Source organism: Rhinoraja longicauda, chromosome 29, assembly GCF_053455715.1.
Source record: "Rhinoraja longicauda isolate Sanriku21f chromosome 29, sRhiLon1.1, whole genome shotgun sequence".
Taxonomy (NCBI): Eukaryota; Metazoa; Chordata; class Chondrichthyes; order Rajiformes; family Arhynchobatidae; genus Rhinoraja; species Rhinoraja longicauda.
Genome location: NC_135981.1, coordinates 8,704,663 through 8,718,108, shown reverse-complemented (window position 1 = coordinate 8,718,108; position 13,446 = coordinate 8,704,663). Strand labels below are relative to the sequence as shown.

The 13,446-nt window shown below is 40.6% G+C and overlaps 1 protein-coding gene across 2 annotated transcripts in view; it reads left to right on the top strand.

Annotated features, from left to right (window-relative positions):
* Positions 1-13,446, top strand: part of dnajc7 (DnaJ (Hsp40) homolog, subfamily C, member 7) — a 48,806-nt gene that overhangs the window by 3,148 nt on the left and 32,212 nt on the right. The window lies entirely within an intron of this gene.

Genomic DNA, 13,446 nt, shown 5'->3' with positions numbered 1-13,446 from the left:
ACATCTGGAACAGTGGATACAATAGATGAGGTTGGAGGAGGTGCAGGTGAACTGCCTCACCTGGAAAGATTGTTTGGGTCCTTGGATGGAGTCGAGGGGGGAGGTAAGGGGACAGGTGTTACATCTCCTGTGATGATAAGGGAAAGTACCTGGGGAGGGGGTGAGAGTTTAGCAACCAGAGGAAGTAGTTGAGGTAGGTATAATAACAGCATTTAAAAGACATTTAGACAGGTACATGGATAGAAGAGGTTTGGAGGGACATGGGCCAAATGGTGGTCAATGGGACTAGCTTAGATGGGGCACCTTGATCAGCATTGTTAAGATGGGCCGAAAGACCTGTTTCTCTGCTGCGTGAGGGGGGGGGGGGGGGGGAGAGAGCTACAATTGTAAACAAATATATTGCTGAGCAATTGAACATACTTTAGATCTATTGACATAAAGGAGGACAAATAACTTCACAGATATTTAAGAAACAAAAGGTCTGATGAATGGGACAAACTGAAGGAGATCACTCTTAATTAAGAGGTAATGCTGGGGAATTTAATGAAGCTAAAGGCTGACAGTTTCTCATGGCCTGTTACCCAGAATACTGAAGGACGAGGCTCTGGGAATAGTGAATATATTGATCAGCATTCAATACCCTTTGACCCTGGAGTAGTTCCTGAAGCTTGCAGATTGCCAAATGTAAGCCTAATATTTGAAAATCAAAGAGGGGGAGTTACAGGTAACTATAGACCAATAACCCAACATTATTGGCAGAGAAAATGCTGGTGTCTATTATATAATTATTAAAATGCCAGTGTATATACTAGCAGAACACTTGGAGAGCACAACAGGAGTGAATGGAGTAGGTATTAGTTTATCAAAGGAGAATCTGATAATTTTGTTTTGAGGATGTAACTGGTAGAATAGATAAGGAAAACCAGTAGCGATACTGTATTTGATAAGGTCTCTGAAGAGATATATGTGCTGAATTAAAGCACATGGGATTTGGGGTGTCCTTTACTGGGATGGATTGAAAGTGGTTGACTAAAAGAAAATTGGAATAGGAATAAGCAGGTGGGCAGACGGTGACTAGTAGAGTACCACATGGATCAGTGAACAGGGCCTAGCTATTTACATTACACATCAATGATTTGGATGAGGAAAGTAAATAACACTTGCAGGTTTGCAGACAACACAAAACTGGGAGTTCTGACGAAGGGTCTCGACCCGAAACATCACCCATTCCTTCTCTCCAGAGATGCTGCCTGTCCCGCTGAGTTGCTCCAGCATTTTGTGTCTATCTTGGATTTAAACCAGCGTCTGCAGTTCTTTCCACCACAAAACTGGGAGATATCCATTGAAAGAAGGATGCAAAGGGACTCCATTGTAATTTAGACAAGTTGGACAAATCCAAAAAAAAATCCAAAATCCAAAATAGCTTTATTTGTCATTCGTCCAAAATAGCTTTATTTGTCATTCGTTCAGAACGAGATTACTTAGCCAGCAGTACAAAAAACACAAGACACAACCCCAACACAAACATCCACCACAGTGACTCCAAACACCCCCTCACTGTGATGGAGGCCAAAAACTTCCCCTCTCTCTTCCCCCATGCCCCTCCCACGTACAGACAACTCGACCCCTACCGAGGCGACCGACCCGCACAGCCCCCGCAAGGAGATGGAAAGTCCACGCGGCCGAGCCGCACCGGGCAATGGAAAGTCCCGCGGCCGCGCCGCGCTGGAAAGTCCCGCGGCCATCACAGATGCTGTTTAATGTGAATAAATATAATGTTATCCACTGGTCCAAAAATGTAAAGGGTGATTATTATCTAAATATGGTGATGGATTGGGAAAGGGGAGTGTGCAATGAGGCTCGAGTATCCTTGTATGCCTGCCAGTGAAAGGAATCATCCAGGTACAGCAAGTGACTGGGAAGGCAAAAGACATGATGGCCTTCAGTGTACAAGCATTTAAGTGCAGGAGTTTTGGTGAGATGGAGTTTAGGAAAGAACTGCAGATACTGGTTTCATGTGCATATTTTGGTCGTCTTATTTGAGAAAGGAAGTTCTTGTCGCAGAGAGGATGCAACAGTTTTACTAGAAAGAATGGATGCGTGAGGAGAGATTGGGTCGATTTGGCCTTGAGTATTGGACCATGAGAGGGGATGTCACAGAAACTTATGTTTCTAACAGGATTAGACAGACTATATATTCCTAATGATTAGAGAGGCAGGACCTGGAGTCACAGCTGCAGGATACAGCGGTGTGCCATTCATTTAAAACAGATCTGGAGAAATGTCTTTGCCGAGACGGTGGTGAACCTGTGGAAATCTCTACTAAAGAGAAAGGAGGTTGTCACAAAGTATATTCAGGAAGAAATTGGATGTATTTATTAATGCTACAGGCGTTAAGGTATACAGGAGGAAAGTCAGAACAGTGCACTGAAATGGATGATCAGCCATGATTACCTTGAATGGGTGAGCAATAGACAATAGGTGCAGGAGTAGGCCATTCGGCCCTTCGAGCCAGCACCACCATTCAATGTGATCATGGCTGATCATTCTCAATCAGTACCCCGTTCCTGCCTTCTCCCCATACCCCCTGACTCCGCTATCCTTAAGAGCTCTATCTAGGTCACTCTTGAATTGGCCTCCACTGCCTTCTGAGGCAGAGAATTCCACAGATTTACAACTCTCTGACTGAAAAAGTTTTTCCTCATCTCCGTTCTAAATGGTCTACCCCTTATTCTTAAACTGTGGCCCCTAGTTCTGGACTTCCCCCAACATTGGGAACATGTTTCCTGCCTCTAACGTGTCCAACCCCTTAATAATCTTATATGTTTCGATAAGATCCCCTCTCATCCTTCTAAACTCCAGTGTATACAAGCAGGGCTGAATGCCCTAGTCACGCTCCTGCCTTCTGTGTTTCTAAGGGATGTGGCTGAAGTTTGGGGACACATCTAAACAGAAAAGCAGAACTGCCTCTCGGAACTGAATGACTAATTCCCTTTCCAAAGTTCCATGTCACTCCTTTTGATGTTACTCAATTTTTCCGAAATACACCGCTTATCTCAAATGTAGGGTTTTATTTACAAAATTGTTTACTCGTTGCAATGTTGAATGTCAAAGAATGTAGTATGCTTGCACTAGTTTTCATTGCACTTTCCTTTATACACTCTTTGGTCCTGTGCACATTTTTATTATCTGTTTTTTTTTTACAAGTTCTGATTCTGAAAGAATTACGCATTCACATATTGAGGGTTATATTTGTAGATTGAATGACCTGCTTAGCATTTTATTTTGCCGTTATTCTATATAGAACAGTACAGCACAGGAGCAGGCCCTTCAACCCACATGTCTGTGCTGCCCACGATGCTGATCTAAACTATCCCATCCGCTTGTACACGGTCCATATCCCTCTATTCCCTGCCTGCTTGTTTTCTTAAATGTTGCTATCATGTCTGCTTATGCATCTCCCTTGGCAGTGCATTTCAGGTACCTACCACTCACTGTACAAAGAATAACTTGCCTGACAAATATATTTTAAAGTTACTCCCTTTCACCTTAAACCTATGCTCTTTAGTATCTGATGTTTCCATCCTGGGGAAAAAAGATTTAACCGTCTCCTATTTATGTTTCTCATAATTTTATAAACTTCTGTCAAGATTCTCATCAGCCTCTGACACTCCAGAAAAAATAATCTAAGTTTGCTCAACTTCTTATTGTCGCTAATATTCCCCAATCCAGGCAAAATCCTAGTAAACCTTTTCTGAATCCTCTCCAAAGCCTCCACATCCTGCAGTCCGGCGATCAGAACGGCATGCAATGCTCCAAATCTGGTCTAACTAAAGTTTTATACTGCTGCCACATGACTCTCCAACTTTTATGTGTAGGAAAGAACTGCAGATGCTGGTTTAAATCGAAGATAGACACAAACTGCTGGAGTCACTCAGCGGGACAGGCAGCATCTCTGGAGAGAAGGAATGGGTGACGTTTCGGGTCGAGACCCTTCTTCCAACTTTTATATTAGGTGCCTTGACCAATTAAAGCAAGTAGGGCATATGCCCTCTTTACTACCCCATCCACTTGTATTGCCTCCTTTAGAGAACTATGGGTTTCACTCCAAGATATCTCTTGTACATTAATGCTCCGTAGGGACTTGCGATTACTCTTGCATTTGATTCCCTAAAATGCATCACCTCACACTTGTCCGGATTAAAATCCACTTGCCATTTCCCATCAAAGTTTCCAACTGATCTATAATCTGCTGTATCCTTTCATAACCTTTCTCATTATTTGCAACTCCACCAATTTTCATGCCATCTGCAAATATACTGATCAGATCATTTACATTTTTGTCCAAATTATAAATATATATGACAAAGAATAGAGGTCCCAACACTAACATTTGTTGAACACTAAGTGTCAGACCCTCAGAACGGAAAACACCCCTCTGTCTTCTATAATCAAACTAATTTCGGATCCTTTTTACCAACTGATTATGGGCTTTTAAATTATTATCATTTTTTTATTTTGTATTTTAAATGTTATTATAGATTTTCTGCATAATTTCTTCCTGTAGGGCATCACATGCTCAAACAATTCTCTAAAGAAAACACTCTCTGTTAATTTACGATGGTCCTAAATTTATGCTGTCTCATTTCCAATTCATCAGCTTATGAAAGTGGATTATTCCCATTTATTTCAAACTTTAAAGGCAGTACCACCAAGTCAGAGTTATACAGCATGGAAACAGGCCCTTCGGCCCAATTCATCCATGCCAATCCAGGTACCTGCCCGAGTTCATCCCATTTGGCCCATATCCCCAAAAACTTTCTTATCCATGTATGTGTCCAAATGTCTCTAAAAAATTGTAATTATACCTGCCTCTGCCACTTTATATGACAGTTCATTCCATATACCCATCAGCCACTTAATGAAAAATTTGTCCCTCAGATTCCCTTTCATTTTTCCCTGTTCACCTTAAACTATGCCCTCTAGTTTCATACTTCCCCATGCTACAAAAAAAGTCTCGCGAATTTATAAACTTCTGTAAGATAACCCCTCAGCCTCCTTTGCTCCGGAGAAAACAGCCCCAGCCTACCCTGTTTCACATTATAACTCAATCTCTCTCATCCTGGTAAAATACTTTCTTGTGTAATCTTTACTGCGTTCTCTCTTGCTTAATCTGTCCTTTAGCGTGCAACCAGAACGGCATACAATGCTCCAAGTGCAGTCTCACCAACACTTGTATTCAATGCCTCGACGGATTAAAAACATGATTGCCATACATCATCCTCACCATCCTGTTTACCCGTGTCACTACCTTCAAGGAAATATGCATTTGTACCCCTAGGTTTCTCTCCAATATTCCCCAGAGCTCTGCCAAGCACTGTACAGAAAGGGATTTGTATATTGATAGTGAAAAGTATATAGAGGGCCATACATTCAGTTAGAGACGTGTATATTGAGATTTACTCGTAAACATTAAGTTTACTAATTTCCAATTCACCAACCTATGAAAGTAGATTATCGCCATTTATTTCAAACCCTAGTACCATCGGATCACAGCACGGAAACGGGCTCTTTGGCCCAGTTGGTTAATGGGTTTATTAAGTCATTTCTTATCATTTTCAACGTTTCAATTGTTTAGGAAAACTTTTCATTTCACTGAAATGGCCTATCATGGTGAGATTTTACTGGTCTCTGTGGGGTAGAGTTGAAATGGAGCTAAATATGTTAAATAACATCATCTTAAAGCTTCAGGAGACAAAGGGTGGTTCCATAGATACATAGACAATAGGTGCAGGTGTAGGTGTAGGCCATTCGGCCCTTCGAGCCAGCACTGTTCAATGTGATCATGGCCGATCATCCCCAATCAGTCCCCTGTTCCTGCCTTCTCCCCATACCCCTTGATTTCGCTAGCCCAAAGAGCTCCATCTCTCTTTTGAACGCATCCAGTGAATCGGCCTCCACTGCCTTCTGAGGCACAGAATTCCACAAATTCACAACTCTCTATGTGAAATTTTTTCTCCTCACCTCAGTTCTAAATGGCCTACCCCTTATTCTTAAACTGTGGCCCCTGGTTCTGGACTCCCCAAACATCGGGAACATGTTTCCTGCATCTAGCATGTCCAATCCCTTAATAATTTTATATGTTTCTATAAGATCCCCCCTCATCCTTCTGAATTCCAATGAATACAAGCCCAGTCGCTCCATTCTTTCATCATATGACAGTCCCGCCATCCTGGGGGATTAACCTTGTGAGCCTACGCTGCACTCTCAATGGCAAGAATGTCCTTCCTTAAATTAGGTTACAGCTCCATGGAACAACTCAATCAACACTTCTCACCTTAGTTTAAGCTGTAAGGTGCACGGCACTATTTCAGTTTATTGTATTCTAATTGTAATACATAATTGACTTGAAACAAGGTTATATTGTTAATCATTCTACAGTTAGGAGCAATAAATTATATTTCAGTTTTGAAAATTATTTCCGGCTTGCTCTGGTTGTAGGAATGAACTGCAAATTCCACACAGAATGTCAGGATTGAATCTGGGTCTCTGTTGGCTCAAATCGTCATATTATTTCCTGTCAATCTTACATTGTTCAACAATAATTGTTTACTGAAACTTTACAGATTAATCTTTTCTATATAATTAATATGACCCAAATTACTATTTTGAATTATCAGCTGAGCTAAATGTTTCCAGTTGTTCTCGAGACATGCTGATAGTAATTTGGTAACACAGTCTTGAAGTTGGCCTGGTTGAAGACCTTGGCTGTTATGAACAAGACCTTGGGTGCTTTCATGACATGTGACACCCATTACCATTAGTTACACAAGAGGCTGATTGTGCCAGCAAAGTGTTATCAGCATTCCAACCACCTGTTTTTTTGTATGAAGGAAATCTCTTGCTGCCTAACAAAATAATGAGGAGAAAACACAGTAATGATATGAATCTGGTTTTGAAGAGCAGTTCTGAGACTATCATGGCATTTGGTAATCTGAAACATGGACTTTGAATCAATCTTTAAATAAAATTGAAATGAAAAAACAAGTAACACAACAAGTGAGGCAGTGTGTTTGGAGAGAGAAATGATTACGACGGCCGAAGATGGAGGAGGGGTCTCGCGGTCGATGAGTGTGAGGCGGGGAGGGGAAGACAATGGGGACCCGGCTTGGGGGGGACTGCCGTGAAGAACAATGGAGGACCTGGCGTGGGGTAAACCGCTGTGAGGGACAGTGGGAGAACAAAGAGGGACAGGACAAGAGTGGGGGGGGGGGGGGCGTGGGGCACTCTAGTTTAGAATCCTCTGCCCAGGGGATAAGTAGTGTTTTTTTGGTCATTTGTTCCAGTGTAGACACTGTGCACACAACAGCCAGCCAACAGTCACTTGTCTTTTTATTTTTTTCACTCTTAATTTCAGGTTTTTGTGTACCTTGTGTGTTGTGACTGTCGGCAGACCAATTTCCCTCCGGGATGAATAAAAGTTTATCGTATCTTACCTGTCATCAGAATTAGAAACGGGAGAAAACAAATGCAAAATTTAAAAAACTGCAGATACTGAAACTTTATTTGCATTGCATTTATTACATTCAGCAGCTCATTCTCCACAACTCCCACCAAGTTTGAACTACTAGATACATCTACCCCTGTTCATTTTTCAGTATTTTGTTGGGAACATTCCCTTCCTGACTCGCTGGTTCACACTTCCATTTCCACCAACCACCTCTCCCACGGTACTTTATTTTGCAGCTATTGGCGATACAACTCTTGTCCTTTCCCAACTTCTCTTCCCACCATCCAGGGACCCAAACATTCACTTCACTTCTAATCTGGTGTACTGCAATCAGTGTTCATTCTGTGGTCGGTGTCCTCTACTTTGGAAAAGCTCCTGCTGTCAATCCACAGGGGTGACCTTGAGCTACCCTTTGCCTGCCACGTTTAATTCTCCATCCCTCTCCCACTCTGACATTGATCTTTTGCCTCCTGTACTGTTACAAGGGTGTCCAATGCAAGCTTGAGGAATAGCATCTCATTTGTCTGTATCATTCATTCATTTGTGATACAGGCGTGGTTTTCCCCCCACTTTTTTTTCTTTCCTCTGGAGTGGAGGATAGATATGGGTTCCTGCTCTGCATTTCACCACGTATACATTTTTGCCAATGTACCATCTGCTCCCATTTGCCCGCCGACCAGAAATCTTTGTTTATAGTTTATGCCCCTAGTCAAGCTGGTTTCTTCTTCGAGACATCCCTCTCCCCCACCTTCCCTGTAACGTAAACACCTTCTCTTCTCTCTTTTCCAGTTCTGTTGGTCTTTGACCTGAAGTGATAATTCTGTTTCTCTTTGCACAAATGTGACTTAAGCTCCATAGTATTCACAGCATTTTTTGTTCTTATTAACTCGAGAAAACAGGGGTGTTTTTAAGTGCAGAGAAAGGAAGGGGTGCGAAGAATGAAGGGAATGTCTGTGAGGGCATAGAGACGAGGTTTATCCAGGTTGACACACTGGGTGCCATCTGGAAGGTTGTGAAATAGTTGTTCTATCAGGAAGTGTGTAAAGATTGAGGGAGGTGAATAAGGACAGTAAAAAGAAAAATTGCTGGGACAGACTCAGACTACAATAGTTGCTGGAATTTAAAATAAAGGAAAACTGGGAATATTCAGTTTGAGGTCTGTGGAGAGAAACCAATCGAGTTAATGCTGCAGGAGGAAAATCTTGCATCAGAACTAGCCAGATATGACAGCAAAGAAATTACATTATCTTAATGGTTGAAGCATGCCTTGGCAGAATGGACTTTTGCTCCATTTCCTTTTTCTGCCCCTCTCTTCCCTGTGACCCACCTGGATGCGCACACATTTCTTGCTTTCCCCTTCTCCCTTTCTCCCTTCACCTATATTCCTTCCTCTGGCTTCACATTCTGTGCCTCTTACATCATGTCTTTTCATCTCTGGCCTTTGTTCAATCATCTGCCAATCAAACATCCCCTCACCTGTATCCACCTATCACTTTCTGGAATTTGTCTTGCCCCAACCTCCCTTCCAGCTTTCTTCCCCAGATTACACAGTCTGAAGAAGGGTTCTGACCCAAAGCATCGCCCATCCATGTTCGCCAGAGAAGCTGCCTGACCTGTTAAGTTACTTTTTTATAAACCAGCATCTGCAGTTCCTCATGTCCACCCAGGCATCTGTTGGAAGATCAACATATCAGTTATTCAGAGTTACATTTATTTACAGATCTTCTTCATAACATTAGTACTGTTCTGTGGACGCTTTGCTTACAAGTTTCCTTAAAAAATCGGTGCAAACTACATATGCAAACAAAAATCACTGCAAAGAGATTCAGAACTATATTTCCCATATAACCAAACTATTGGAGAAAGAAAAAGCTGGTTGAATGGGCATCCTTGGAACTGCAAAGGTATTTGACGAGGTGGAAATAAAGCTAATGGTCTCGATGATGGACACAAAATGCTGGAGCGACTCATGGGTCAGGCAGCATCTCTACAGAAAAGGAATAAGTGATGTTTCGGGTCGAGCAATCTGAAGAAAGGTCTCGACCCAAAATGTCACCTATTTCTTTTCTCCACAGATGCCGCCTTACACCAGCATTTTGTGTCTATCTTTGGTGTAAAGCCGGGTCTGCAGTTCCTTCCTACAACTAATGATCTCGACGTTGCATATAGAGTTGAAGTAATGGTGCTCATCCCTGATCCTAACAATACTCTCACAATGATCTATTGATTTTGGGTTTGCATTTCCCATTTTCTAGCAGTAATGATAACCTAGATAAAATTTGAAGGCATTAGCAAAATTGATGCAATTGATGCTGTGAGTTAAATTGATGGATTCTCTCAGAAGGCAAACTGGAAAGAAAATGTACAACTTTCTGTTAGTATTTTAAGCAATTAACAAAACAGGAAAATTAGGAAGATACACACATAATAGAAATATCAGTAGAAGAGAATCAAGGGAATTGCAATGTGCACAAATTCAAATTTTAAAGCAGAATATTTACAAATGAGTACTTATAGCTGCTTTAAAATGTATTTCCATTTTGTACAACACGGTATAACTTTTTCAATCATCAGAGTAGTTGGTAAAAATCCAAATTGCTCATCGCATATTTATTTTTATTATTCAAAATTCTGCCATCAAATGTAAAATGTGAGCCACTTCTGTGAATGTTCAAAACTCTTAACTCCTTATAAGATTAATCAGTGACATTCCCGTTAAGGAGAGACATTTTGCTTCTCCTGTGACTGGTGCTGACGTATGATCTCCACAAGACTATAAGGGATGCCAAGAGAATCTTACAAAAAGTAGATGCTATGCTACTATGGCAGGTCCTGAATACCTTTGTGGTTACAAGCCGAAGTCATGTAAGGTATCTCTTACGACTGGATGTTCTTAATGCCTTTTCTTCTGTCCTGCAATTCAACTCCTGAACTAATCACCTTTCTCACACCCCATTCTCGGAGGTGCTACCACATACTCTTACTCCTTAACTCTATCTCATGGGTTATTCTTTTATTGTACATTTACCATTCTGCTTTTTGCACTCACCATTATATTTACTGCTGTATTTTTCTTACTGTGTTCTGTTTACTCTGCGGGTTTCATGTGAACACAGACCTTCATCGCACCCTGGCGTATAGGACAATGAAGTGATCTACATCTAACCTGATATATTTAACTGGAGTTTAGATCATCATCAGGGAATAAGTGAGCAGAGCTTTGCTGATTGATTTGGAAGCAATGAAGTAATTGAGAAGATAATTTAATTTGGTGTTAATTGAAAGATAAGTCAGGACATCACAGAAGCTCCCACACTCTTTGGAAAATACCATTGGACCTTTCACATACTTGCTCAGTGCTGTGCTGAAATGGCAGCCTAGATTAGTCTCGGATTTGAACTTGCAACTTTCTGACCACGGAGCCAAACCAGACATTCGATTCATTTTCGACCGTATGTGTAGAGTTTCCTGGACCGATTGCATGGACATTCAGCTGTAGTTAATAGAAATTGGCAATCAATTTGAGAGAGTGCAGTTGAGTTTGGATAGCTCTGAAGCACTTTAGAGTGGGAGATTTAATCACAACTACTTAAATTTGTGCATTGCTTTAAAGAGACGTCCCAAAGCACTCCAAAGTGATATTAGAAATGGATGAAATTAATAACCAAAAGTACTTACGAGATATATAATGTAAAGGTTGCAACAATGGCTTCTATTGATGGAGTTCTAGGTGATACCATTTTTGGTTAGTTTCGAGCAGATTGGTTAGAAAGCAGTTCCTCCTGGTTCCAGGTGTGTCTGCTGTCCTATCGTTACACTGCAATTCTGAGCCATGACTCAACACACCTGGCTTTGAACGACTTGGTGCCATGTGGCAGCACAATTATGAATCACTTGTGCCAAAGATATTCCTTAAATATTGATGCTGCTGCTGATTCCTGGGAGATTAACATCTTTATTTCAGTGCTATTAACCACAAAAGACCCAAATGTCAGCAGTTAATACTACGCTCGTAAAGTTAAAATGTCTTGTAATCTGCATTCAACGAAGCCATAATCTGTTCTGGGTTTTTGCTGTTGATAGAAGAGAGAAGTTGTCAGTTCCCCTCTATTGAATGTTCTTTTTAATGAGGGCAAAGTTCTCCCAAGAAGTCATATTTTATTTTAATTTGTAAAGCAATCAAATAAAAGTTTTATCTGCTGATGGATTCCTTAGAAAGTAATAACATTATATTACTAGTGAGGTATAATCAAGTGTGTGACTAAAAGTTACCTACACCGATCAAATCATATTAGCCTGAAGCATTCATTGCCTCTGGATTTAACTGGTTAAACCCTTTACCAGCATAAATTATTTATTTAAATGTATTCTCTCCATGATGTTATTTAAACCACAATTGCATGCAGTTTTGGAAACCAAATTGACTTAAAGGCCAATTGTTTGGTGTTAACTCTTAATGTCTGTGACTAAAATGGGGGTGGTGTTTTTGGGGGGTTTCAGGCAAAGCCATATTAAAAACAAATATAACATTACTAGAAGGAGTCATTTTTTTATGAGGAGTTTTTCATTTAGTGTATAATTTTACCATCTACCAATCCATTTGGGAGTCTGGAACTGCTGGGATGGCTTCTAAGATTACTGTTTCTATGTATAGATGGAGCTCTGGTATGTCATACACTTGTCAAGGGCATACATGTACTGTGGTATTTGTTTATGTTACTTCAGCCAGACATCTTGCTTTCCTTGCAAGCTGATAACTAAGGTAACATTTCAAAAGTCTTTTAGGGACATTTCTCTTTACAATTTCCATTAAGATTCATAATTATTCCCCTCAATGTGTCCCTCTGGAAAAAATACCTCTTAATTATCATTATGGTCATTTTTGTTTCCGAATTGCTTTCCCCTCAACAAAGAATTTGCGGGAAAGGGGGGTCACATTTTAAAATGGCTATGCAACAATTCACAAACTTTGCTCATGATGCCACTTGAAATATCTTTTGCTTTCAGTGCTGACTTATTCACCACATATTGGCTCGTTCCCAGCAATTTTAATTACAACTTTAGATTTTCAACTTTTATTTTTCTTTGCATCTCAACTTTGACTAAGAGACTTTTCCATCTTGACTTTTTTGGAAATGATTGGAGACAGGATGAGCATTTAAGGACTGAAATCTCCTTTTCATCTTGGCATTTTGGTCTCATGCCTCAAGGTTTTTGTATCGTTATGAAGTGAGCAGTCCTTAAGAATCCTACAACTGTCCTCTCTCGCTCTGCCAGGGGAAGAAGAACGTGGCTATGGATCATGGAATCTCTATTATCTCCGTAATACGGCACTGAGCTGCAAATTGCGAAATGTTGCTATTGGTTCCAAGCACCAGCCTGGAAAGATCTGGAAGCATAGGACTTGGTGAATACATTGGCCTTCATTGCTATTGATGGCTTTACTCGATTCACTCCTTTGTCATTGTGCTGCTTTTTTCACAATTGTTCGTGGATGTGGAGTCCACGGGAAGTGATCTCGTTATCCCTTTGCCTTTATAAATGCTCTACATATGTTTTATTTTAATAGCTGTAGACTATTTTGTTGCACATATCTGGCCAGCCTGAGAAAACATTGTCCGGTTGGTCAAGAGTCTTCAGTTTTATAGGAACTTCAAAGAATGTAAAAGTCAACCATATTAGCAGAGCGCACAATTAGGACTGGCAGGTTCCTTTCTCAAACAACATTGTCGAACCATATTTAAGTTACATAATTCAAAGGTGCAAATATGTCATTGAAATCTTTCACTCGTCCCATGTTATGAATGACTTGTCCAACAGGAATCCAACTCTATGCAAACTCATTTTTTAAAAGCATTTTTCAAGCTGGTTATAATAATAACAAAATGGTTCATGATATTCATTAATGATGATACAGTACATACTCCATTCGTTTA